The sequence below is a fragment of the Heptranchias perlo genome, unplaced genomic scaffold (genome assembly GCF_035084215.1).
Source record: "Heptranchias perlo isolate sHepPer1 unplaced genomic scaffold, sHepPer1.hap1 HAP1_SCAFFOLD_63, whole genome shotgun sequence".
Lineage (NCBI taxonomy): Eukaryota > Metazoa > Chordata > Chondrichthyes > Hexanchiformes > Hexanchidae > Heptranchias > Heptranchias perlo.
Window position 1 is genome coordinate 1,062,238 of NW_027139655.1, and position 27,470 is coordinate 1,089,707.

The following is a 27,470-nucleotide window of genomic DNA, read 5'->3' on the forward strand; positions in this document are numbered from 1 at the left end:
GGATTGAACTCAGGATTTGCAAAGTTAATAAAACTAATGCATTCCCTGCTGTGTTAAAAGCGCACGAACGGTGGAAACGGCCAAGCAGCACTGCCAATTTGGTCAGTTTGCAAGCTATCTAAAGTCATAAAGTAATGGACAGTTTGCAAAAACAATCCCGTCAGATAGGAGTTGACCAGACAATCTTTTGGTTTGTCATGAGGCACGTTAACCACTGCTCCACTGGCCTCGGTTGTGCAGAGAAAGTAGCAGCTCACACTGCCACAGCGCTGCGGTCTGAGCAGGAAATGAGTCAGTCTCGGTCATGCACACGTGACTCCACGAGTCCGGGAGTGTCAAAAGGCGCTCAGTGAATATTGACGAAAGAGAGCAATCTTGGCTGCTTCCCTTCGATCGTTCAGCTGGTACAGCGGAGGACTGCAATACAATTAACAGATAAAAGTCATCCTTCGGTTTCTGGTTGGAACTAGCGAACGTGCTTTTGGAGTAAGCAGAATTTAGCTCAAGGCCGTTTTCTTTACTTTACAGACAGCCAAAAGCTTAACATATTGGCGCTGAGGCACAGGAGAACTCCTTTCCTTTCTTCCACCAGAAAGCTTTTTGTCTGTCCGAAAACGGCTGTTTTGCTCGAGCACTTGCCTCTGCTCACCAGCAGGGCGTACCTTTGAATAACAACACGTCAAACCGCACTCACTTTCAGGCAAATCAGCCTTCCATCAGTCAGTCAGACTGACAGACAGACAGAGCTCTCGCTGTTTCCTCAAGCTCGGGCTGCTGTTCTTGTCCGATGACCTCGTCTGCGTTCCGCAGGCTCGGGCTCTTCTCGGCATCATTCACGATTACTGTGCCTTCCCGTTCTGCGGTTGCTCACTTGCGAATACTCGATACCGCGGATTGGAGAAAAGTATTGAAAAAATTCGGGGAGTTGGCAATTCGTTGCGCTGTTTGGAGGCGAGTGTGAAGCGACTATTGTGAAGGGCAAGTGCACTCGTCAAGTAGGGGAATTCGCTCAAATAGTTGAGCGCTCGATTAGTATGCGAGACTTAGTGGGATCGATGCCCTCACACTCCACTCACGTTTTTACCTTGGGGAATTGTCCCGAAACAAAAATGGTGTCAGTTTTCAGCAAACCCAGAACCCACGTCAATCCTCAGCTTCGATAAATAGAGATCAAAGAGCAGCAAATCTTTTGTGTGCTGCAGTCAGCAAAATTTTTGATTTTGGTGTTTAGCAAAGATGGAAAGATGAAGTGAGACATGGAAAAAAGCTTCACAGGTCCTGATATCTTTTCTGTGGATTGAACTCAGGATTTACAAAGTAAATATATCTAATGCACTCCCTGCTGTGTGAAAAGCGCACGAACGGTGGAGACTGCCAGACAGCACTGCCAATTAGATTAGTTTGCAAGCTATCTAAAGTCATAAAGTAATGGACAGTTGGCAAAAACAATCCAGTCAGCTAGGAGTTGTCCAGACAATCTTCTGATTTGTCATTAGACACGATATCCACTGCTCCACGGTGTGCAGAGAAAGTAGCAGCTCACACTGCCACAGCGCTGCGGTCTGAGCAGGAAATGAGTCAGTCTCGGTCATGCACACGTGACTCCACGAGTCCGGGAGTGTCAAAAGGCGCACAGTGAATATTTACCAAAGAGAGCAATCCTGGCTGCTTCCCTTCGTACAGCGGAGGACTGCAATACAATTATCAGATAAAAGTCACCCTTAGGTTTTTGGTTGGAACTATCGAACGTGCTTTTGGAGTAAGCAGAAATTAGCTCAAGGCCGTTTTCTTTACTTTACAGACAGCCTACAGCTTAACATGTTGGCGCTGAGGCACAGGAGACCTCCTTTCCTTTCGGAAACCTGAAAGCTTTTTGTGTCTGCCCGAAAACGGCTGTTTTGCTCTAGCATTTGCCTCTGCTCACCAGCAGGGAGTGCCTTTGAGTAACAACACGTCAAACCGCACTCACTTTCAGGCAAATCAGCCTTCGATCGGTCAGTCAGACAGACAGACAGACAGAGCTCTCGCTGTTTCCTCAAGCTCGGGCTGCTGTTCTTTTCCGATGACCTCGTCTGCGTTCCGCAGGCTCGGGCTCTTCTCGGCATCATTCACGATTACTGTGCCTTCCCGTTCTGCGGTTGCTCACTTGCGAATACTCGATACCGCGGATTGGAACAAAGTATTGAAAAAATTCAGGGAGGTGGCAATTCGTGGCGCTGTTTGGAGGCGAGTGTGAAGCGACTATTGTGAAGGGCAAGTGAACTCCCTAAGTAGGGGAATTAGCTCAAATGGTAGAGCGCTCGCTTAGCATGCGAGAAGTAGCGGGTTCGTTGCCCGCATTCTCCACTCACTTTTTTACCTTGGGGAATTGTCCCGAAACAAAAATGGTGTCAGTTTTCAGCAAATCCAGAACCCACGTCAATCCTCAGCTTCGATGAATGGAGGTCAAGGAGCAGTAAATCTTTTGGTGTGCTGCGGTAAGCAAAAGTTTTTGATTTTAGTGTTTAGCAAAGATGGAAAGATGAAGTGAGACATGGAAAAAAGCTTCACAGGCCCTGATATCTTTTCTGTGGATTGAAGTCAGGATTTACAAAGCTGTGTGAAAAGCGCACGAACGGTGGAGACTGCCAGGCAGCACTGCCAATTAGGTTAGTTTGCAAGCTATCTAAAGTCATAAAATGATGGACAGTTGGCAAAAAACAATCCAGTCAGCAAGGAGTTGTCCAGACAATCTTCTGATTTGTCATTAGACACGATATCCACTGCTCCACGGTGTGCAGAGAAAGTAGCAGCTCACACTGCCACAGCGCTGCGGTCTGAGCAGGAAATGAGTCAGTCTCGGTCATGCACACGTGACTCCACGAGTCCTGGAGTGTCAAAAGGCGCACAGTGAATATTTACCAAAGAGAGGAATCCTGGCTGCTTCCCTTCGTACAGCGGAGGACTGCAATACAATTATCAGATAAAAGTCATCCTTAGGTTTTTGGTTGGAACTATCGAACGTGCTTTTGGAGTAAGCAGAAATTAGCTCAAGGCCGTTTTCTTTGCTTTACAGACAGCCAAAAGCTTAACATGTTGGCGCTGAGGCACAGGAGACCTCCTTTCCTTTCTTCAACCTGAAAGCTTTGTGCATCTGCCCGAAAACGTCTGTTTTGCTCGAGCACTTGCCTCTGCTCACCAGCAGGGCAAGTGCACCTTTGAGTAACAACACGTCAAACCGCACTGACTTTGTCACGAACAGAAGACAAACACACGTCTTCGTTCAAAAACCACCCTGCAGGTGGACACATAGTGAGATAAACACAGGGCAGAAATGCAGACAGTATCCGGAAAAATCGGGAAGTGGACAAGAGAAATAGATTGAGCGCTTTGTTATCAGAAAAATGTCTGAACCTCCACGGTCAATGAAAGGGCTTTTGTTGGTCGGTTTCCCATTGAACCGGAGAATTCGGGAGAACTTGGTAGATGTTTGGTTCGCTTCCCTTGACCCCACCAGCGGACAAGGTTTGTCGATCCCACCCGACAACTCGTTTCAAAAACCACTCTGTCCAAAGCAAATGTATCCTTCCAGATTAAAAGGGAATAAAACTTGAAAACAGCGTCACTGTGGATCAGTTTTCTCTCACTCAAAGTAAAGAATCAGCGAACAGCCACTGTCTCCCTTTTTGGCAGGAGAAGAAAATCGATGTGGATGTTCATGGAGACCAAGTTCCAACATAATGTTCCTGCCTGGAATCGAACTGGGGACTTTTTGTGTACAAAGCAGACGTGATAACCGCTACACGACGGAAATGGATAATCTTTCACTAAACAATGGGCAACTGAATGGTGTTCTCTCTCTGCTCGCAGTTGGAATGTGTTGTTTCAAGTGCAGCAAGAGATACAGACAGTGGCTGTTCCCCCTTTGCTTTAAAAACTCTCAGGGTGGTGGGTTTGAGCCCACGTTGGGCGAGTACCGTTTTAAACTTTTATGCTGCTTCCACCGGTGAGCCCCAGCTCTGACACTTCCCCCACCCGCCTCTGTCTCACCGCGCACGATGGGGCCGCGCCCGGGCTGAATCTCTCCAATGAGGTTTCCGCCCCTGTCGCAGCATGAAATGTTCCTTGTCAAAGTCACAAATGATGCCCTATGTGACCACCACCATGATAAACTATCCCTCCTCATCCTTCTCAAATACAATATCTCACCGTGCTGTTATGCTGTTAGACTAGTTTCCTCTATCTGCTCTTATTTGGAATGTGTTGCTTTTCCGTCTGACAACACTTAGTATCATCGTATTATGTTAGTCCACAAGAGGAGATCATTCGGCCCGTCGTGCCTGTGCCGGGTCAAACGCACATTTTCGTTCAAAATTCGTTCAGGAATAGATTGAGTGCTTTGTTATCAGAAAATTGCCTGAACCCCGACAGTCTACAGCTTTCCACCTCAATATCAACCACACGGCCTATTTTTGTGTCACCCGCAAATTTCTTCATCATGCCCCCTCCGTTTAAGTCCAAATCGTTAATGTGTACCACAAAAAGCAAAGGACCAAGTACCGAGCCCTGCGGCACCCCACTGGCAACAGCCTTCCAGCCGCAAAAACACCCGTCGACCATTACACTTTGCTTCCTGCCACTGAGCTAATTTTGGATCCAACAAGCCACATTCCCTTGGATCCCATGGGCCTTTAATTTTTCGACCAATCTGCCATTTGGGAATTTTTCAAAAGCCTTGCTAAAATCCATGTAGACGACATCAATTGCGCTACCCTCATCGATCCTCCTTGTCACCTCCTCGAAAAATTCAATCAGGTTAGTCAGACACGACCTCCCCTCAACAAATCCATGCTGACTGTCCTTGATGAGTCCGTGCCTTTCGAAGTGACAGTTTATCCGAGCCCCCAGAAATTATTCCAATAATTTGAAATGGAGTCTTTCTCCTGGTTGCTGCAATAACAGACAAGGCGATTAAAGTAACCATGCCCGGCGAGCTCAGTCGGTAGAGCATGAGATTCTTAATCTCAGGGTCGTGGGTTCGAGCCCCACTTTGGGCGAGTGCGATTTTCAACTTTTATGCTCAATTCACTGACCAACAGTGCAGAAATAATGCAGAATGGAATATGCATTCGGTAGTCAGGATGGCCGAGCGGTCTAAGGCGCTGCGTTCAGGTCGCAGTCTCTTCTGGAGGCGTGGGTTCGAATCCCACTTCTGACATTCCTTACTTTTACTAAGACATGAAAATATTTTATTGGTGGATTGGGCTGCAGCTGATTTTTCGACCAAGTTGAGTTGCTCCTCCCACAAAAGCAACTGGCTTTGTGATGGAAATGTGACTTGAGAAGTTTCAAACGGTGAAATGTTTGACATATTAATGACCTGGACAAAGAAATAGAACAGCAGTGGGAAACATTTAAAACGGTGATCAATAGAGTCCAGGAGAAATATATCCCACTGAAAAGCAAGAACAAACCAGCCAGAAATGACACACCAGGGATGAATAAAGAAATAAGGGTAAAATTGAAACTGAAGAAAAAGGCACACACTGGACAATAAAAGAGAGAGGGGAATGTGAAAAGACTGGGAAAGAAGTCTAAAGAAATATTAGAAAGGCAAAAAGGAATATAAAAAAAAGCTAAGTATTCGAGACACAACAACAGCCAAAGAAAATTTAGGATAGGAATAGGGTCACTTAGCGATACACACGACAAACTCACAGGCAATGACAGCGAAATGGCAGAAATATTAAATAATCACTTTGCTTCAGTATTTACCAGGGAGACTGGTATTGTGGGCATGGCAGTAGAAGAAGAGATCAAAAAATATGTAAAGACATTTAAGATGGAAAGCGGGGAGATAATTGATAAACTAATCAAACTCAGAGAGGAAATTTCCTGTTCGGAGGCTAACCAGAGTTTCAAACCGCTCAGCCACGCTAATTTCCGTATTACTGTTCAGGAGCTCATTTCACAGGGACACGATTACTGCGCTCCATTTAGGGAGGCTCAGTGAAAGGCGGAAGTTGATCTATTAATCGAATCATAGAATAAGACAGCGCTATTCGGATACCATTCGGCCCATCGTGCCTGTGCCTGCTCTCTGAACGAGCTGTCCAGTTAGTACCACTCGCCTGCTGTTTCTCCATTGCCCTGAAAATGTTTCCATCCAAGCGTTTATCCAATTCCCTTTTGAAAACTGTGAGTTAAGAAAAACAATATTGAAAGGGGTGATGGGGTCTCTGCACCGTCGATGTAGAGTGTGTGATAATTGAAGTTATCAAGATGGTTGCTTTACACATGGTATGTTGTGCAATCATCCTGAAATATCTTCAATATCCAATACAAATTGAATTGCAAACCTGAAGGACAAACACTGGAAAACAAGTCACGAGTGAACGCAAATCATCTGGGACCGGTTTTCAGCTTCAGGGCACTTTAAATAAAGTGAAATAACTTTGCATTGAAAATATTTGGAACTTGCATCTGTGCCTTCACCTGTTCCATTTGTAAAAGTTGCTGGTGTCTGATGATGTACACGCCTCTGCTCCCTCCATTGAACAAGAAAGGAGCTGTTTGACGATGACGGGACCTGTTGCTTATGAGCTCATCCTTTACATTGAGTGGGTTCGCGTTTTTTAAACGGCGTCAGCTTTAGCCCAGCGATGAACTTCACAACAAACAAGTTCGACACCGTCTCACCGCGGGCATTGACTGACATGTTTATTGTTATTTCTTTCAGACCAAAATGAATAGTGACCGTGATTTTAAATTTGCACCAAGTGATTTTTAGATAGTCGCCTTTAAATGTTTCAAAGGCGACTCCTAATTTATGATAGTCCGGCCATTTCACCAGCCGTGTTGAAAACAAAACATGTCTCTGCTTTTCGCGTCTTTTTTCGAAAGGCAAAAAATATATTTCCCCTGGCCTCTGAAGGATGGACAAGTACATTTCAGAAAGCTGAAGCAAGTTCACCGAGCTTAAATCGTCTGACCACGTTAAAGGCAATGTATACAGATATATATGCAAGTCGTTGCTGCCTGTTTCTGTGGTTCTCTTTTTTCTGTGTGTGTCCATCTGCAAGTCGATTTTGAATCAATACCAGTATTCGTGTCAGTTTGTTGCATGAAATAAATGAGGGTATCAGGCGCTCCCCTCCCTGCCACTGGGTCGGTGCTGAGTCAGGGTTTAGGCGAAACACCTGTTTCTTTTCTGTGAAAAAGCAATTAAAACCTTCATTCGGGAATTATCCAGTCTCATGTGAGCGGTGAAAGAAACAGTGACCCCGATGTGATGTGAACACGCAGCCTTTTGATCTGGAGTCAGACCTTTGCGCCATCCACTCTGAATACAGGATCCTGGATGTTATTATATATATATATATGAATGTTTCTCAAACACCGTTTCATTTATCCCACCTTGGTTGAATAGACAGGACTTACCAAATTTCCACCAGGTCCCACCAGGTGTGGGACAGTATTGGAAGCAGCCTTCACCCCCAATATCACGGGTCTTTCATCGCCTGCTCTCAGCGGGCTGCAAGTTATGGACTTTGTTCACATTTAATCAGCAGTGTGAATCGTTAAATATTTATTCATTTTTAATGGGAACAAGGTTTCCGCCCGAAAGGAACTGGGGACCTTTCGCGTGTTAGGCGAACGTGATAACCACGACACTACGGAAACCTGAAGCTTGCAGTCCCGTGTTCGGGACATAACGCCTCAGCCAAGCTGATTTCACAGGGATACATTCACTGCGCTGGACTTCGGAAGTCTGCAGAGAAGGATCGGTGGCGATGGTCAGGCAGGGAATCCCAGAGCATCGCGCCCACACAAACATTTCACTGTTTTTCATGTGCCTGATATCCGACCGCAGTTTGAACTGTAGCGAATCAGGCATGCTCAGATGACATTGTTCACAGAGTGTTTTCTTGTCGCCAAATCACACATTCGAAAACTTGAAATGAGATTACGAGATCGGAGCCATTTAAAGTGCTCCCAGTTACTGCAAATCAGGAATTAAAACCTGGCACCGGCTTCAGGACTATCAGAATGAGGCAATGAATCCGAAAGTGGGAAGAAAAAGGTGCAATTTTCGTCCATGGGTGGGCTCAAACCACCAAAGCTTTTGATTAACAACCGAACGCGCTAACCGATTGCGCCACAGAGACCACCCAATGCATGTGTTTGCAAGATACACTAAAGCAGCGTGTCACCTAGCCAAAGTTACAAGTTGCAGCCACAGAAATGCAATTGACAACTATCAGTGTTACTTTTCCAGAAATAAAGGATGGGACATTGTTTGTGGAAACATGGAAACGGTCTGGTCTCGCTCACAGCATCGATATCACCGCCAACCAGCTCTCCTGCAACCGGCGCGCCCACCGGTGCTTTGTCTGTTACTCAGTCGCACTGTGGGAGAACCTTCGCCACACTGACTGCAGCGGTTCAAGGAGGCGGCTCATCACCACCTTCTCAAGGGCAATTCGGGATGGGCAATAAATGCCGGCCTCGCCAGCGACGCCCACATCCCATGAACAAATAAAGAAAAAGTATTCTAAGCGTCCTGACGCTGATGCCAGGTTTTGATCCCTGATCTGCAGTAACTGGGAGCGCTTTAAATGGCTCCGACCTCTAAATTTCATCCACAACATCAGAGTAACTGTTCCAGGGGGACATGCCGACTCAGCTGCGTCTTGGCCGCCTTTCTGGTCAGTCTTTTATTCGGCTCCAATTCCGTTTCCCAAAGCGTATCTATATATTCACAAAGCTGTTTGTCATTTCGGTTCCTTTCGATTTGTCCAGCTCCCGACTGGCAATAATTTGCAAACCTGGTTGCAAACCTCCGCCTTGCATCGTGTCCAGGGATGGGTTATGTGGAGAGACTGGACAATCTGGGATTGTTCTCCTTCGAGCAAAATAAGGTTAAGGGGAGATTTAATCGAGGTATTCAAAATTATGAGGGGATTTTGATAGAATGGATGGGGAGAAGCTGTTTCCATTGGCAGGAGGGTCGATAACCAGAGGACACAGCCTGCATTTGTCGAGCGCCTTTAAGGTCGTAAAACGTCACAAGGTGCTTCACGGGAGCGTTATTAAACAAAATTTGACACTAAGCCACATCAGGAGATATTGGGACAGGTGACCAAAAGCTTAGTCGAAGAGGTAGGTTTTAAGGTATGTGTTAAAGGAGAGAGAGGCGGAGAGGTTTAAGGAGGCATTTCCAGAGCTTAGGGCCGAGGCAGCTGAAAGCACAGGCGCCAATGGTGGAGCGATTAAAATCGGGGATGCGCAAGAGGCCAGAACTGGTATTTTTTTACTTGTTCATGGGATGTGGGCGTCGCTGGCGAGGTCGGCATTTATTGCCCATCCCTAATTGCCCTTGAGAAGGTGGTGGTGAGCTGCCTGCTGGAACCGCTGCAGTTCGTGTGGTGAAGGTTCTCCCACAGTGCTGTTAGGAAGGGAGTTCCAGGATTTTGACCCAGCGACGATGAAGGAACGGCCGATGTATGTTTGATGCAGTATTCCCCAGTGATTGGGAATAGTTCATTGCACAAAAATAATTCAGGTCTGCGTGTCACTTAATGTTTTTTTAATCACCATTAATACATTCTGTTGCACACTGAAGGAAATGCTAACTTGTTTGCCAAGTGACAATTAAAACGTTAATAAATCTTTGTGCTTTGCATGTCATGAACTTTTATCCATTCTCATTTTACATACTGTATTTTAGGAGTCTGCTTAAAAATCTTTAATGCTTATTATACCAGGAATCTGGTGCAGCCGCTGTTAAATTTAAAAGGGTTTGTAGCCCCTTTCACGCTTGAAGAAGCTCGACCCTGGAGGTTTATGGGGAGCAAGTCCCAACAAAATGCTTCCCCCCGAGGTCAAATCGGGGATTTTCTGCGTGTAACCAGTGAACATGATAACCGCTCCACTACGGAAACGACAAACTTTTCGGTCTCAGGGCTGAAGGAAGTGTCTGGGGAAAACACGAACTGCTAACTCTCTTTACACGGACTCTTTTCACGAACATTTCATCGATCGAAATTATACAATCACAGGGAAAAAATGTCAGTCATTAAACTCCTGAATAAGCCCCAAAATCTATCAATCTCAGTTTTCAAATTTTCAATTGACCCCCAGCCTCAACAGTTTTTTGGTGGAGAGAGTTCCAGATTTCCACTCCCCTTTGTGTGAAGAAGTGCTTCCTGACATCACCCCTGAATGGCCCAGCTCTAATTTTAAGGTTACGTCCCCTTGTTCTGGACTCTCCCCACCAGAGGAAATAGTCTCTATCTGCCCTGACAAATCCTTTAATCATCTTAAACACCTCAATTAGATCACTCCTTAATATTCTATACTCAAGGCAATGCAAATCTAGTCCATGCAACCTGTCCTCATAATTGCTGATCAACGATAGCCACCAAAAAGGGTTTTCCGATGGCTGGCTCTTGAGTGCACTGGTCTTTATCAGTGGGCTCGTTGGTCAAGGGGTATGATTTTCGCTTTGGCGGTTATTAGTCCAAATATATGAGAGTTCCCGGATTTGAACGAATTTACTTTTGATCTCGAACTTCCAAAGACAGAAAACTAACCAAATCACCCCACATGAGTGAAACAATTCCTATGTTTCATACTATTACCTAACACAACTGCCCAACTTGGTTCTGATGAACGGTCATTGACCTGAAGCATTAACTCTGTTTCTCTCTCCACAGATGCTGCCTGACCTGCTGAGGGTTTCCAGCATTTTCGATATTATCAGAGTATCACTTCCCTCATCACCTAACTACACTCCTCCACTAGATGTCGCCTTGTGGTGCAAACAGGCTCCTTCCGCACAGCCAGGTGTTCTGCTTTAGGCATTAAATATAACTATAAATTTTGAACTTGTTGGTTAAAACATATGGCCTTGCCCATTGACCAGAAAGCAGAATGGTGTTTATCTCTCACCAGTACAGCCCTTTCCCGCTGCATCAGCTTGGAATGATACGTAGCAATCAAACAGATATCACACCTCTCCTGCTTCCCTGTGAAGCTGGTAAGACGAATAGCACACAATGCTGTCTGACACACATACACACCAGCTCTGAATGATTTAAATGCCTTGTTATGATTGTCAGGGAATTGTTTATATCAAAAGGATAATTAAACTTACGAGTATTATGATATCAGCTACAATCCAAGAGCTTCTGGACTTCAGAATCTACTCGTCTCTGTATTAAATATATGCATGCATATATAAAATGAAGCAAATCTGTCTTATGATTGTAGTTTCATTCTCCCAACAGAGATCTATACTTCCTTACTTAAGAGGCAAAAGCTAAAGGTTAATATTACTTCAATATAAAGACTAACTCTTTCCTTACAATACAGATACCCAAAACGAATATAACACCTCAAACTGATAGACATTCTCAAACCAAAACAGTAGCTCAAACTAATCCAGTACCCCAAAACAAATCAATAACTGAAATGTCAAAGTCCGATCAGGACAAGCAGGTTGACCTTGACAGGCGGCGATTCTGTTAAGAGGATATTAAACTGCAGGAGAAAGTCCCGTTCAGGAACTGCAGTTGTATTCAATTAATTTCGAGTCTTTTCTCAACATTCGAGCAGAGAAACACGTGGTACGTAATATCACCGCAGGGCCTTCCATGGTCGGCCTAATTCAGTACAACATCCCCAGCACATTTTGTCTCAAGCTCATCACTGGATTCCTTTCAAGGAACCTTTCCTGATTTGTTGCAGTTCAGTTTTGGGTTTGAATCGAGTTGTTTCTTCACCAGCATAGCTTTATTGGGGCGAGGGGGATTTGAGTTTGTACTGGGAAATTTGTAGCTGCCCATTTCTAATTGATCTTCAATTGACTCAATACATTTCAATTAAACTATCACAAAAAGACGGACTATTCCTGCACCCACTCCCCGCCCCCACCACCCCCCCACCCCCTACAATGTTCCAACTTACTCCACTTCTCCATCGCTACTTCTGCCAATCTATAACCCTGTCTCTATTTATAAATCTCTCTATCGTGCTCTCTTTCTACTAATTTTATGTTCCTTTATCTCTTTCAACTATATCCATTGTTATTTTCACCTTATTAAAAATCAATTTAAATCTCCTTCGGCCGATTCGTATGTATCGTTGTCTCTCCACTGCCTTTAATGTATCTATCTATCTATCTATCTCTCGATCCATCTATCTCTCCATATATCTATCTATCCATCTATCTCTCTATCCATCTATCTATCTATCTGTGTATCTCTCTATCCATCTATCTTTCCATCTATCTATCTATCCATCGATCTATCTATCCATCTCCCTATCTATATATATATCTCTCTATCCATCTGTCACACAAACTGCTCTTCACTCTCTCACTGGGGAAGGAAGGGCCGCTGTCACTTCACACTGAGGAGCCGCTCTTCACACAACAAGATTCTGTCTAAGGCCATCGCCAATAGGCTCAAGTCTGCTCTGGATCTGGTGATCCACCCGGATCCGACCTGTACAGTACCCGGCAGGAAGATCTCTGATAGCCTTGTGCTGCTCAGGGATCAGCCTGGACCAGGAGGAGACCTGTGACGGATTATCCCACACGTACATGATGGACGTGCTCTCCAAAATATTTTTTCAGGAGGGAATCCGCAATTGGATCTGACTGCTCTACACAGACATCCGTAGCACAGTCCAAATCAACAGGCAGGAGTCACAAAGCTCTCTGATCAGACCTGGAGTCAGGCAGGTCTGTCCTCTCTCCGTGGCCTTGATCGTATGTTGCATCGAGCAGTTTGCTGCGTTCATCAGATAGGATGCAGATATCAGGGAGGTGACTGTCCTCGGCAGCGGATGGTCTCAGGTTATGGACGACGTCACCGACGTTTGCTCCAATCAGCAGTAAATTCACTGTCCTCAGCACCACCGTGAGCTTCCCTCGAGGCTGCAGCGGGGAGGAGACCGTCGTCCATCGACTGGTGAGCTGCCCCTTGGTGCAGAAACTGTGGAGACAGATGCGTTTTATCTGTCCCGGTTCATCCCCAACACCTCAGTAACACAGGATGCTGTGCTCTATGGGCAGTTCCCCAGGACGCACAAAGGGACAAATATGAACTGCTGCTGGAAGCCCATCAACTCGGTGAATGAGGCCCTTTGGTGCGCCCGAAACCTGCTGGTCTCCCAGCTGATGGAGCTGTCCGTGATCGAGTGTTGCCGACTGACACACTCGAAGGTACAGGAGTACATCCTGAGGGATGTAATGAAGCGAGGTGCGACCTACGTAAAGGCTCTATGGGGAAAGGCCACCATGTAAGGCCATTTCACCCTGTATTGTACAGAACGCACTGGAAGAATAAAATCTTGGGGCAGAATTACACAAATCACTAAAAGTAGCGACACAGGTTAAAAGGATAAATCAAACAAAGGGCTTAAATTCTAGACGGATAGAATTGATACACAGTGATCCGAGCGCCTATGTGCAGAACAGAAGGGTGAACACCTCCCTCATCAGCCTCCACCAGGAGAAGGCCATTGACAGAATATGATGGACGTGTTCATCAAAATGTAGTTTGAGGAGGGAATCCACGATTGGATCCGTGCGCTCTACACAGACATCTGTAGCGCAGTCCTGATCAATGGGTGGAAATCGGAGAGCGTTCCAATCAGATCTGGAGTCAGGCAAACTGATCTCTCTCCGTGGTCTTGTTCATGTCTTGTATCGATCCGTTTTCTGTGTCAATCAGGAAGGACTCAGGTATCGTGGTGTGAGGGGACGGGTGACGATCCCAGGCAGCGGAAACTCTCAGGTTAAGGCTTCCCTTTACATGGACGACGTCACCAACTTTTGCTCCAATCAGCGGTCGGTTCAAAGACTGATGGGCATCTGCGACCTTTTCCAGCTGACCTCGGGGGCCAGAGTGAACCGAAATAAAAGCGAAGCCATGTTATTTGACAGGTGGGAGGCCCGGTCCCTTGTCCACTTCACCGTCAGGTCCGACTACCTGAACGTGCTGGGGATCTGGTTCGGGGGTCCCCTGACCTGCACCAAGAACTGGGAGGAGCGGGTCGCCAAGGACAAACAGAAGCTTGGTACTTGGGTGGAGCGCTTCCTCTCCATACCCGGCAAGAACCTGGTGATAAGGTGTGAGATAGTCGCGGTGTTGCTCCAAATGGCCAGGGTCTGGCCCGTTCTGCGCTGATCCGCCGTCACAGTCACCCGAGCTATCTTCCACTTTACCTGGAGGTCCAAGGCATAACGTGTGCACAGGGACACCATGTACAAGACCCCAGATTAAGGGGGAAGTGTGTCCACCACGCCGCTCTGATCCTGATGGACACCTCTGTGTGTGGCTGCCTCGGGATATGTATAGACCCCCAGTGTGCAAAAACCACGTGTCACTACGTGCTAAGGTTCCAACTGTCCACCACACTGAAAAGATTGGGTCAGGCCACGCTGGCCGAGCAGATGCACCACGTCCAATCCAGCTGGTCTGTAAACTCCCCCCACCTGTCCCAGGTGGAGAGGTTCCTGACGACCACAAATCCGTCAGACTGTGATCAGCACGAAATGTTCTGGGAGTCCTGCAGGTAAAGGAGAGGGTGGATCCGATCCGGCAGTTCCCCGACCAGACGGTCGATGCTATTTGGCAGAACGTCTCATTGCCAGAACTGACCAACAGGCACCAGGATGTAGCCTGGATGGTCGTGAGATGGGCCTTCCCAGTGCGGTCCTACCAACACACACACAACCTCAGCCCCACTGCGAGCTGCCCTCGAGGCTAGGGCGAGAAGGAGACCGTCGCCCATCTCCTGCTGGGCTGCCCATGGTGCAGAAGGTGTGGAGACAGATACGTTTGGATCTGTCCTGGTTCATTCCAAACACTTCAGTATCAAAGGACATTGTGTACTACGGGCAGTTCCCCAGGACGCACACAGAAACAGATATCAACTGCTACTGGAAGACCATCAACTCGGTGAAGGAGGTTCTTTGCTCCGCTGAAACCTGCTGGTCTTCCTGCTGAAGGAGCTGTCCATGACCGAATGCTGCCGACTGGCACACTCCAAGGTCCAGGAGTACGTGCTGAGGGATGTAATGAAGCGAGTTGCTGCCTAGCATAAGGAGCTATGGGGCAAGGCTACCGTGTAAGGCCATTTCACCTTGTATTGTACAGCATGCATTAGAAGATATGTACCGTGTTTTGAATTGTATTAATGTGGTCATAGTGTGTACGATCTCTATTGTATTGTTTTGAAAGGGAATTATGTCATTTACATTGAAATCCGTGTATCCTTAAATTTTATGAAATAAAGTATATTTTTAAATTTTCCGAAAATTTTCGGCACAGATACACAAATCACTTAAAGTAGCGACGCAGTTTTTAAAAAAGGCAAATCAAGCACCGGGTTCAAATCGAGAGGGACAGAATTGATAAGCAAAGAAGTTATGTTAAACTTGTATGGATCCTTGGTTAGACCACTCTTGGAGTATTGTGCACAGTCTGGTCTCCATATTACAGAAAGATATAAAGGCATTGAAGTGTGTGCAAAAAAGATGATAGCAGAACTGAGAGGATATTGTTATCAGGAAAGGCTGAACAGGCTGGGGCTCTTTTCTCGAAAAAGAGAATGCTGAGGGGTGACCTGATTGAGGACTTTAAGGTAATGATAGGGTTTGGTAGGGTAGACGTAGAGAAAATGTTTCGAATTGTGAGGGAGTCAAAAATTAGAGGTCATAAATATAAAATAGTCACTCATAAATACAATTGGGAATTCAGGAGAAACTTCTTTACCAAAGAGTGGTAAGAATGTGGAATGCGCTATCACAATGAGTAGTTGAGGGAAATAACGTAGATGCATTTAAGGGGAAGCTAGAGAAGCACAAGAGGGAGAAAGGAATAGGGTATCCTGATAGGGTTAGATGAAGTAGGGAAGGAGGAGGCTCATGTGGAGCATGAAAGCTGGCATAAATCAGTTGGGCCGAATGGCCTGTTTCTGTGCTGGAGTTTCGATGTAAGTCAATGTACTATTTTGAAGGTGGTAGAAGAGCAGACGGACCTGGGGGCGCATGTTCGCAATTCTTTGAAGATGGCAGGGCAAGTTGATAAAGCGGTTAAGCAAGCGTATGGGATACACGGGTTTCTAAATAGGGGCATTCGATAAACAAATAGGGAAGTCATGTTAAACCTTTACAAAAGACGGGTTACGCCTCAGCCGCATTATTGTGTACAACACTGGGCACCACACTTTAAGAAGATTGTCAAGGCCTTGGAGAGGGTTCAGTGGAGACTTACCAGAGTGATACCAGGGATGAATGACTTCATTTTTGAGGAGGGATTGGAGAAGCTGAGAAGGAAAACGAGAGGTAGCGGGAGAAGAAACAAGAGAAAGAGAGAGACAGAGAGAAAGCTGGGATTGTTCTCCTGAGATCAGAGAAGGTTAAGGAGAGACCTAATTGAGGTGTTCACAATAATGACGGGTTTTTATCGAGCAAATAGGGGAAATTGTTTACTCTCGCAAATGGATTGAAAACCAGAAGTCATAGTTTTAAAATAATTTGCAAAGCAACTAGAGGGGAAATGAGGAGAATAGTTTTCATACACAGGGCTGTGAACCATTGCCTGAAAGGATGCTGTCCCTTTCAGAGGCTGCATTCCTGTCATAGACTCAAAATTCATATCTTAACTGGGAAACTGCAGGAATAAGGTGAAACAGGTCTGCTTGTGTCCCTGGATTCAATGTATAATATGGAGAAATGTGTAAAATATATAAATGAATCACCAGGAGTGAACATGGTCAATACAATTATATGAAAACTGTAAATGAAGCCGCTCATTGTTGGACCAATCCTTTCTGAGCACAGCTTTTAACTTTATTCCTGAGAGAGGTCTCATTAAGACAAGGTTCTGAACTTTGAGATGTTTGTGAAATATCCACGTCATCATTTACATGGAGGCAAAGCTGCTGATGTAATGTGTTTGTTCAGATGACTGTAACTAATAGCAATGATCAGGGGTATAACCGTGTCAGTGGAGATTTACCCCCTGTATAAATCAGGGATCGCTGTAATGAATCCACACAGACTGCCTGCCGGAGCTGCGGTTTCCAGGCCAACAGAAGTAATTGCTTCTCACAGAAATGGGATATTCAATAATGTATCAGATAGAATGTATTTATTATCCTGTTCTTGCAGCCGTTGGGGTTCCAGGTAAGCCGTTATCTCAGCTGTTCATGGTGTAAATCGATATTAACACCGCTCAAGTACTTGGCACTATTTTTCTCCCATCGAGTATTACGCAGTGGACTGTTCTGTTCTGTCAGTTGATCGACTGTCCTAAGTCTCTTGTCTTTTTGTCTTGCAGCAGTTGCATTGTATGCATTATGATCTTGTATATCTAACCTTGTCTTTGTTACTGAAATATTCTCTGTACTGAATGTTTTGGAATCAGGTGTCTGGGCTAAGAGCTGGTATCAGACCACCAGGAGCTGTTAACAGTTTCATGTTGTGCAACTAACCTGTTCTGGAACATGTTTTCATCAATGTGTTTTCAGTGATTGATAATGAGACAGCTCACGGTCTCAGTGTTACAAGGAGGCAGTGCAGTGTCCTCCCTCCCCAATAACATGCTTCAGTTTAACTGGGATTTCAATGTATTTCTTGGTTATCACTGTTATGAAAGATTGTTTCATTGTGTGTGTATCTGACGCCGCTTCAGATGTCTGATTACTGAACTGAGTTTGATGCTAATTCTTTCAATCTCATTCTCTGATTAACTGTGGATGAATTCACTGTAAAATGCAATATTTTGAGGTTATGTTATATCAGTTTGCACTTTATCTGTTGGAATCACGAGCCCTTCTCTTTATCTGTAGATTATAAGTAGCAGCGGTGATGTTGGTGTTTTGTTAATTGAACAATGCCGCCATCTAACGCTGTACTTTGTAATTACAGGAGAAGGAATTTCAATTATTGTGAGAGATGTCTGGAAGAGGGATTCAATTCTGTTTACTCCATGCATTATAGATGAAGTGAAGAGTGTCGGTGAACAGGCGCAGGATGTTAGGATTTACTCGGAAGTGAAAAAGGGGCATTGAGGAAGAGAGTAGAGAGAGTGCGGAGACATAGAGAGGAGCGATAGAGAAAGTAACTGAGAAGGAAAACGAGAGTTAGGGGGAGAAGAAAGGAGGGAAAGAGAGAGACAGAGAGAAAGATACACACACAGAGACCGAGAGAGGGGGAGAGAGAGAGCAGCAGCGGTGTGAATAATTGATCGGAATGAACTGGTGAAACTTCCAGTACAATTATGAAGAGGAAATGTGACTTGAAGGCGTTATTAGGATGTTGTCAGATTGTGAGAGTTTTATTGTACTCTCGCCGGGTGTGTTTATCGATATCAGGTCCTCAGTCTGTTCATGTGAATGTTCCATTTACTTGTTTACTGATTGAATACATAAACATAATTGAAATGTAATTAAAGAACAAAATCAGTGATTTCTTTACCGCATTGAATTATTGGGATATTTTATTCTAAAGACTGTGTGTCAGCTTCATTGAATAAAGGACGAGGCTAATTCAATTATTGTATTTTAATGTAATTTTAATTGATTGTGCAAATTAAATTTATTGAACATATTATGCAACCAATGAGCAGTTCATTGAAACTGATAACCAAAGTAATTAAAGGTTGAATTTATTGAATGGATTATGTTACTGGGACCTATAGATTAGATTTCCTCTAACACTCTGCTGCAGTCTCTCCCTGTGAATCCCAGCCTCTCCTCCCACTGCATTGAATCATCTGTCTCCTCATCCGTTGCCTCAGTTTATTCGTTTTCCCAAACCATCTGTTCCTGAATCCTCTCCAGCTCCGACATGTCCTTTTCCTTGTCTTTCTCCCAATCTCACTCACTCGTTCGGCCTGCAGCTGCCTCTTCCAATCCAATCCGAAGATCAAACTCACCGCCACGGATCTTGGTCTTTCCCGTTTTGTGCCGGTCCGTGTCGGCTCTCTTCACCCAGAGCAACAAACCAGCAGCACCTCCCCCTGTCCTCTCATCTTCCCGGCTCTTCGCTCAATTTCTCGTCCAACTGGAGCCCGAATCCGGATTTAACCTGTTGAATTCCCGGTGCTTAAAATCCCTTCTCCCTTCGCCACCGGCACTGCGCCCTCACTCAGCCCTTTCAGTGGATCAGGTGCTCACTTTATTCACTTCCTGTATCCATCTCCCAATTCATTATTGATCATTGTGTTTAAAAACATTTCTCTGCCCGAAAGCGCTGCCCAGGTCAGTGAATCAGTTTCCACCCTTTGCTGCAGCAACAAAGCTGGAAATTTCACCCCAAATCCTGTCAATCTGATACTTTGCCTCCAGGTCTGATCAGTAATTTTTCTGCTTCTGTCTCTTTCTCCTACAGTTAACTTGGTGGCGATTGTGATCCTGTCCCGAGGAAAGTGCGGTCTCTCCAAATGTATCAGTCGCTACCTGGTGGGAATGGCAGTGGCCGATCTCCTGGTCGTTATCACTGGTGTTGTATTCAGTGGGATTGGTGAGATTTATTTCCCAGTTTCATTCTTGACCATTACCCCCGTGTGCCGTCTCATTCTCACGCTCAGTTTAACAGCCACATCGACCTCTGTCTGGTTCACAGTAACTTTCACCTTTGATCGATTTGTGGCCATTTGTTGTCAGAAGCTGAAAACAAAATATTGTACTGAGAAAACGGCAGCTGCTGTTATCGGGGTGGTAAGTGCGCTGAGCTGTTTACTAAACATTCCCTGGTACTTTGTATTTGACCCGGAATATATAATGGACAATGTACCCCGGGGTTGTGTATTGAAACCGACCTTTTTCACTTCACCCGAATGGGCAGTGTTTGACTTGTTTAGTCTTGTGATAATGCCTTGTCTTCCATTCATTCTGATTTTGTTGTTCAATGTTCTCACTGCCAGGCACATTGTAGTGGCCAGTAGAGTCCGCCGGGGACTCCGGGGCCGCAGCAGTGGAGAAAATCACAAGGATCCAGAGATGGAAAACCGAAGGAAATCCATCATTTTACTCTTCAGTATATCAGGCAGTTTTATATTGTTATGGAGCACATTCGTTTTTTATTTTATTTCTCTGCGTGTAACAAACGCCCAGTACTATACGGCAAGTGACATTGAGTCAGCCGGATTCATGCTTCAACTTCTCAGTTCCTGCACCAACACGTGTATTTATGCTGTGACCCAGACTAAATTCAGAGAGGAGCTGAAGAACGGGGTGAAATACCCACTGAATCTAATTGTTACATTAGTTAAATCATAGAAACATCTGAAGATTTTTCATCCAAAATTAAATAGAGTCAATGAGAGTAGATTTTCACGTTTGGCGGTGGCGTAAGACGGGCGGTGGTGGATCGGGCGCCCGTTATTCAGTGCACCTGATTTTACTATCCATTGACCTCAATGAGTTCACTGAAGTAACTGATATCAATCCAATACTTCCAATAAATTTGGAAATACCAGACAGGAATTACATTCTCCCCAACAAATGTGGTGTTTTGAAATGATACAAGATGTGATTCCAACATGAAATTGCTTGTTGTTATTAGTCTGGAAATAATATGATTTCAATATTAAATGTTTAATTCTGAAATGAAAACAATCAAATCCTCCTTTTCGGTTGATGATTATTTCCCATCACACACACTGCCCGGTGGGATGGATTGAGGGTGAGCTGTCAGGGTCAGACAGTGTCCTGTTAATTGGGACATTTGTTTTGACCAGAACAGAATAATAATGGACCAACACGCGGACCGTTACTAACTGGTAAAATATTAATGCAATTTCAAACTCTAGTGGGGAGTTCCGGAGATCGTTTCCTCACTGAGCTGCTGTGAAGTAATGTTTAGTCACTGCAGGGAGTTTAATGGGACATGGGGCTGGGCCTGGTTACACAGATATACAAGGAAACTTCCTGATACATTTCTGATCCGATCAGGGGCCGAGAGATTTTGCATGGCCGCAGCAGGTGAATGAAAAGCTTTCTTGCTCCTCCTTACCCCACAAAATATAGGTCAAAATGAAACTCCTTAGTGTTCTGGACCACTCAACTCCCATCGACAGGGCGGCTCCTCCTTCCATTTGCAACCAACATTAAATGGTGTCCCGTGTACGTCATAATACTCTGATTTACATATTACACGTGGCCTGACCGGAAACAGGCGGATGTTGCTCCGTCTGCTCTTCTCAGGACCCTACCCATGATGGTGGAGGCAAGACCGCCAGCGTTAAAGGGGCGATAAGTGAACTGACACCATTTCGTCGTCTCTACCAACCCATTTCCGCCAGGCGCAGATACATAAAATCGGCCACACCTTTCCTGACCTACGCCCTAGTATCAATTTTCGAAGCCCACAAGCTGGTCCATTTTCTCAAATTGCATCAGTTCACAACACGTGGAGTGAAATTTTCACCATCGCTGGGGGCTGAACTGGTAGAGCGTGTCACCCGCCCCTTATCGAACCAGCCCAATTTTAATTTTTGCTTCATCAGTTTACCGCCCAAGCAGTGAAGGTGAAATTACCCCCTACATCTCTGACCCCAATGTTCGACAGATGTGTGAAAGACAACAGAAAGTGTTTGTCAAACATTGACATGAATGTGGGCGAATGGATCTGAGTATTCAGGTAAAAGGCGATAACCGCACCCCCACCCCCCTCCATAGAGACAGGACTCCTATTAAAGAGAGTTGGTGGAGAGCTTGGGAGCGATAAAACAAGTTTAGAGCACCAGGCGTGTACAGGAAAATTATGGTCTGTCGGAGGGCAACTCTGCTCTGTGGCTCGTGTGGAAATCAAACGGCTCTTGATGAGCAACAGATAATTACAGGCAATTAAACAAATATATTCCAACAATGAGTTCTATTGTAGCCTCAGAGAGATGGTAATCAAGCTGATCCATCGGTCTCACTGGTATTCGGTGAGGGACACCTCGAATGGTCCATCGGTCTCACTGGTAATCGCTGAGCGATACCTCGAATGGTCTATCGGTCTCATTGGTATTCAGTGAAGGATATCTCGAATGGTCCATCGGTGTCACTGGTATTCGGTGAGAAATACCTCGAATGTTCCATCGGTCTCACTGGTATTCAGTGAGGGATATCTCGAATGGTCCATCAGTCCCACTGGTATTCGGTGAGAGATACCTCGAATGGTCCATCGGTCTCACTGGTATTCAGTGAGAGATATCACAAATGGTGCAGCGGTCACACTGGTATTCGGTAAGAGATACCTCGAATGGTCCTTCGGTCTCACGGGTTTTCGGTGAGAGATATCTCCAACGGTCCATCGGTCTCGCTGGTATTTGGTGAGAGATATCTCGAATGGTTCATCGGTCTCGCTGGTATTCGGTGAGAGATATCTGTAATGGTCCTTCGGTCTCACTTGTTTTCGGTGAGAGATATCTGGAATGGTCCATCGGTCTCACTGGTATTCAGTGAGGGATATCTCGAATGGTCCATCGGTCTCACTGGTATTCGGTGAGGGATATCTCGAATGGTCCAACGGTCTCACTGGTATTCGGTGAGAGAGATCTCGAATGGTCCATCGGTCTCACTGGTATTCAGTGAGGGATAACTCGAATGGTCCATCGGTCTCACTGGTATTCGGTGAGGGATATCTCGAATGGTCCATCGGTCTCACTGGTATTCGGTGAGGGATATCTCGAATGGTCCTTCGGTCTCACTGGTATTCGGTGAGAGATATCTCGAACGGTCCATCGATCTCACTGGTATTCAGTGAGGGATATCTCGAACGGTCCATCGGCCTCACGAGTGTTCGGCTAGAGATATCTCGAATGGTGCATCGGCCTCACTGGTATTCGGTGAGAGATATCTCGAATGGTGCATCGGCCTCAGCTTGAGGACTGGGCAGCAGAAGGCACAGCCGCCAATTGTTAAGCAATTAAAATCGGTGATATGCAAGAGGCCAGAATTGGAGGAGGGCAGAGATCGTGGAGGGTTGTGGGGTTGGAGGAGGTGACCGATGTAGGGAGGGGCGAGGCCATGGAGGGATTTGAAAACAAGGATATGAATTTTAAAATCGAGCCGCTCCCGGATCTGGAGCCAATGTAGGTCGGCGAGAACAGGGATGAAGGGAGAAAGGGACGTAGTCCGAGTTAGGATGCGGGCAGCAGATTTTTGGATGAGCTCAAGTTTATGGACAGTGGAAGATAAGAGGCCGGCCAGTAAACCATTGGAATAGTCCAATTGGGTAACAAAGGCATGAATGGGGGGGGGGGGTCAGCAGCAGATGAGCTGAGGCAGGGGTAGAGATGGGTGATATTACGGATGTGGAAGTAAGCTGTCTTGGTGATGGAGCGGCTATGTGGTCAGAAGCTCATCTCATGATCAAATTGGACGCCAAGGTTGCGAACGGCCAGGGAGACGGATGGAGTCGGTGGTTAGGGAACGGAGTTTGTGGCAGGGACGAAAGACAATGGAGGGGGCATGGGAGAGGGGTTTAAGAAGGTGGTTTGTGTTGGTGAAAACAAGCCGGGGGTTATCCTTGAATTCCAGGATGATCCTGGAATAGTGAGCAGTTTTGGCAGAGGAGAGCAGGACTCGTTAGTGCCCGAAAGAAGGCTCAAAAGAAAGAGATATTCGGAGGGATGACAGAAGCTTCGAGCAAGAGATGGGTTTCATGGAAGGTCTGAAAGAAGGAAATAACTTGCCTTTATATAGCGCCTTTCAAGATCTCAGCACGTCCCAAAACAGTATTGACGCTCCGACAGCACTGTGCTCCCTCAGTACTGGCCATCCGACGGCATCGTGCTCCCTCAGTGGTGACCCTCCGACAGCACTGCACTCCCTCAGTCGTGATCCTGAGACAGCACTGTGCTCCCTCAGTACTGACCCTCCTACAGTACTGCACTCCCTCAATCGTGACCCTGAGACAGCACTGCGCTCCCTCAGTACTGACCCTCCAACAGCACTGTGCTCCCTCAGTTGTGACTCTCTGACAGTATTGTGCTCCCTCAGTAGTGCCGCTCCGATAGCACTGTGCTCCCTCAGTTGTGACTCTGACAGTATTGTGTTCCCTCAGCAGTGATCCTCCGACAGTATTGTGCTCCCTCAGTCGTGACCTCCCAACAGCACTGGGCTCCTTCAGTACTGCCACTCCGGCAGCACTGTGCTCCCTCAGTAGTGACCCGCCGACAGTATTGCACTCCGTATGTAGTGACCCTCCGACAGCACTGTGCTCCCTCATTAGTGACCCTCCGACAGCACTGTGCTCCCTCAGTACTGACCCTCCTTCAGTACTGCGCTCCCTCAGTTGTGACCCTGCGACAGCATTGCGCTCCCTCAGTACTGACCCTCCTACAGTACTGTGCTCCCTCAGTCGTGACCCTGCGACAGCATTGCGCTCCCTCAGTACTGACCCTCCTACAGTACTGCGCTCCCTCAGTCGTGACCCTGCGACAGCATTGCGCTCCCTCAGTACTGACCCTCCTACAGAACTGTGCTCCCTCAGTAGTGACGCTCCATCAGCAGGGCGCTCCCTTAGTAGTGACCCTCCGAAAGTACTGCGCTCCCTCTGTACTAAACAATGTGTCCAATTTTTCTGACAACATAAAAATAGGTGGAAAAGTCAGCTGACATAAAGAGTCTGTAAAGGGATATAGAAAGATTAAGTGAGTGGGTAAGAGGTTGCAGATGGAGTATAATGTGGGGAAATGTGAGGTTATTCACTTTGGTTGGAAGAATACAAAAACAGAACATATTTTAAATGACGAGAAACTATTAATTTTTGGCGTTCAGAGAGACTTTGTTGTCCTTGTCCACGAAACACAGGAAATTAACATGCAAGTACAACAAGCAGTTCGGAAGGCAAATGGTATGTTGGCATTTATTGCAAGGGGTTTGGAGTACAAGAGTAAGGAAGTCTTGTTACAATTGTACAGAACATTGGTGAGACCACACCTGAAGTATTGTGTACAATATTGGTCTCCTTATCTAAGGAAGGATACACTTGCCTTGGAGGCGGTACAACGAAGGTTCACTAGATTGATTCCTGGGGTGAGAGGGTTGTCCTCTGAGGAGGGTTTGAGAAGAATGGTTCCATGTTCTCTGTAATTTAGAAGAATGAGAGGTGATTTCATTGAAACGTATAAAGTTCTTAAAGGGCTTGACAGGGTAGAAGCGGAGAGGCTGTTTCTCCTGGTCAGGTAGTCCAGAACATCGTTTCGCGATAACGGCTTGGCCATTTAGGACTGAGATGTGGAGGAATTGCTTCACTCAGAGGGTAGTGAGTTCTTGGAATTCTCTACCCCAGAGGGTTGTGGATGCTGAGACATTGAATATATTCAAGACTGTGGAGTTGAGTTTGAAGATCAGCCATGATCTTATCAAATGGCAGAGCAGGCTCGAGGGGCCGCATGGCCTACTCTTGCTCCTGTTTCTTAAGTTATAATGACCCTCCGATAGTACGGTGCTCCCTCCAACATTACTGCGCTCCCTCATTGCTTAACTGCAGTGTCAGCCTCGATTATGTGTTCAAGTCTCTGGAATGGGATATGAACCCACAATCTTCTGATTCAGATGTGAGACTGCTGCCACTGAGCCACGGCTGACACCTGAAAGGAGGAGAGGGAGATGGAGGTGTTTAGGGTGGGCAGTCTGGAACGTGGATATGGATGAAGGCACGGCTGTCAAAGTGGGGCAAATGGACTGCGGATGCACAAGCGAGCACAGGTGGAGGAGCAGAATGATTGGGAGAGGCTGTCGGTCTGGATGAGGTTACAGAGATAGGGAGGGGTGAGGCCTGATGGATTTTATGTGTAAGAAAGGATACAAATAAACTACAGGATTAAGAGACTGGAATCCAATGCAGGTCAGTAAGGGCTTAGGTGATTGGTGAACGATTCACCAATCAAAAAAACAAGGGTGTGGATGGAATCCGTGGCTAGGATGTGGAGATTGTGGAGCCAAAGATTGTGACTGCCCAATTTGTAACTGGAGGCAAATGTGGCTCAACTCAAACAGGATGTGGGTCTGACATCACAAAGACATTGGAAGGGTCAAGAGAGGCAGGAAATTGGACATGAATTTAGATTTGAGGTTAGGATCAGATCAGCCATGATCTTATTAAATGGCGGAGTAGGTTCGAAGGGCCGATTGGCCTACTCCTGCTCTTATTTCTTATGTTCTTATGTTTATCTGAAAGCTGGTCCATGTCTGCGGACTATGTCACCAAAGGGCAGCATGTAGATGAGGAAGAGGAGGGAGTCAAGGATTGAACCTTTAGAAACATCAGAGATAACGGTGATAGGGTGGGAAGAGAAGCTTCTCCTGGCTCTGATCAGATAGGTGAGTGGAACCAAGTGAGGGAAGTCCCAGCAAAAGAGGCCAGTGTCCGATGAATGAGGAGGTGACGGTGGGTTTGCTGCAGATATGGAGATGGGGAGGGGTGGGCCATGAAGGGATGTAAACCCAAGGATGAGAATTTTAAATTTAATCGATAAGGAACTGGGAGTGAGTGAGGGTCAGTGAGGCCGAGCAGGACCTGGTGCTGGTCGGACACAGGCAACAGAGTTTTGGACGAGCTCACGTTTATGGCCGGCCAGGAGTGCATTGGAGGAATGGAGTCTGGAGAGGACAGAGGCATTGATGAGGGTTTCAATGGACAATGTGCAGAGGAAGGAATGGAGGCTGGTGAGGGAATCACGGGGCCTTTGTGATGGAGGTCACATCGGGTCATGAGCTCAGCTCGGTGTTACATGGGGTCAATTTTACTGGAGCCGTTAACCAATGTAGAATTAACGGGTAAACATCTGCAGTAAAATAGCGGAGAGAGGAATGTCAATGGGACACGTTCAGTGTCCGTCCCCTAATATCACCCACAGGCATTTCTGGGCTGCAATCCTCAAACTGCCCTTTAACTGTCCTCATGTCAGAGACTCACAATTCATATTTTAACTGGGAAACTGCAGGAACAGAATGAAACGGGTCTGCTTGTGTCCCTGGATTCAGTCTACACTGCGGAGAATCGGTAACATTTATAAATGAATCTCCAGGAGTGAACATGGTCAATACAATTATATAAAAACTGTAAATGGACCCGCTCATTATTGTTGGATCAGTCCTGTATGAGAACAGATTTAAACTTTATTCCTGAGAGAGGTCTGATTAAGATAATGTCCTGTGTTTTGTGATGTTCGTATTATATCCACCACATTATTTACATTGATGTCAAAGCTGCTGAAGTAATATGTTTATTCAAGGCACTGTAACTAATTACAATGATCAGGGGTATAACCGTGTCAGTGGAGACTTATCCCCTGTATAAATCAGGGCTTGTTGGAATGGATCAGCTCAGATTTCCTGCCGGAGCTGTGGTTTCCAGGCCAACAGAAGCAGAGAAATGGGATATCCAGTAATCTATCACGCCACAGGTAAAGATTACGCAGGAAGAAAGGAAATGGGTGACCGCCAGGCAGAGTAAAAGGACTCGGCAG

General features: G+C 46.0%; 2 non-coding genes across 2 annotated transcripts; both read left to right on the forward strand.

The window, feature by feature from the left end:
- Positions 1-4,963: 4,963 nt before the first annotated feature.
- On the forward strand, positions 4,964-5,036 carry trnak-cuu (transfer RNA lysine (anticodon CUU)). The gene has a single exon. It is a non-coding gene; the product is annotated as a tRNA-Lys (tRNA).
- A 78-nt stretch (positions 5,037-5,114) lies between these two features.
- Positions 5,115-5,197, forward strand: trnal-cag (transfer RNA leucine (anticodon CAG)). The gene has a single exon. It is a non-coding gene; the product is annotated as a tRNA-Leu (tRNA).
- The last annotated feature ends 22,273 nt before the right edge of the window (positions 5,198-27,470 follow it).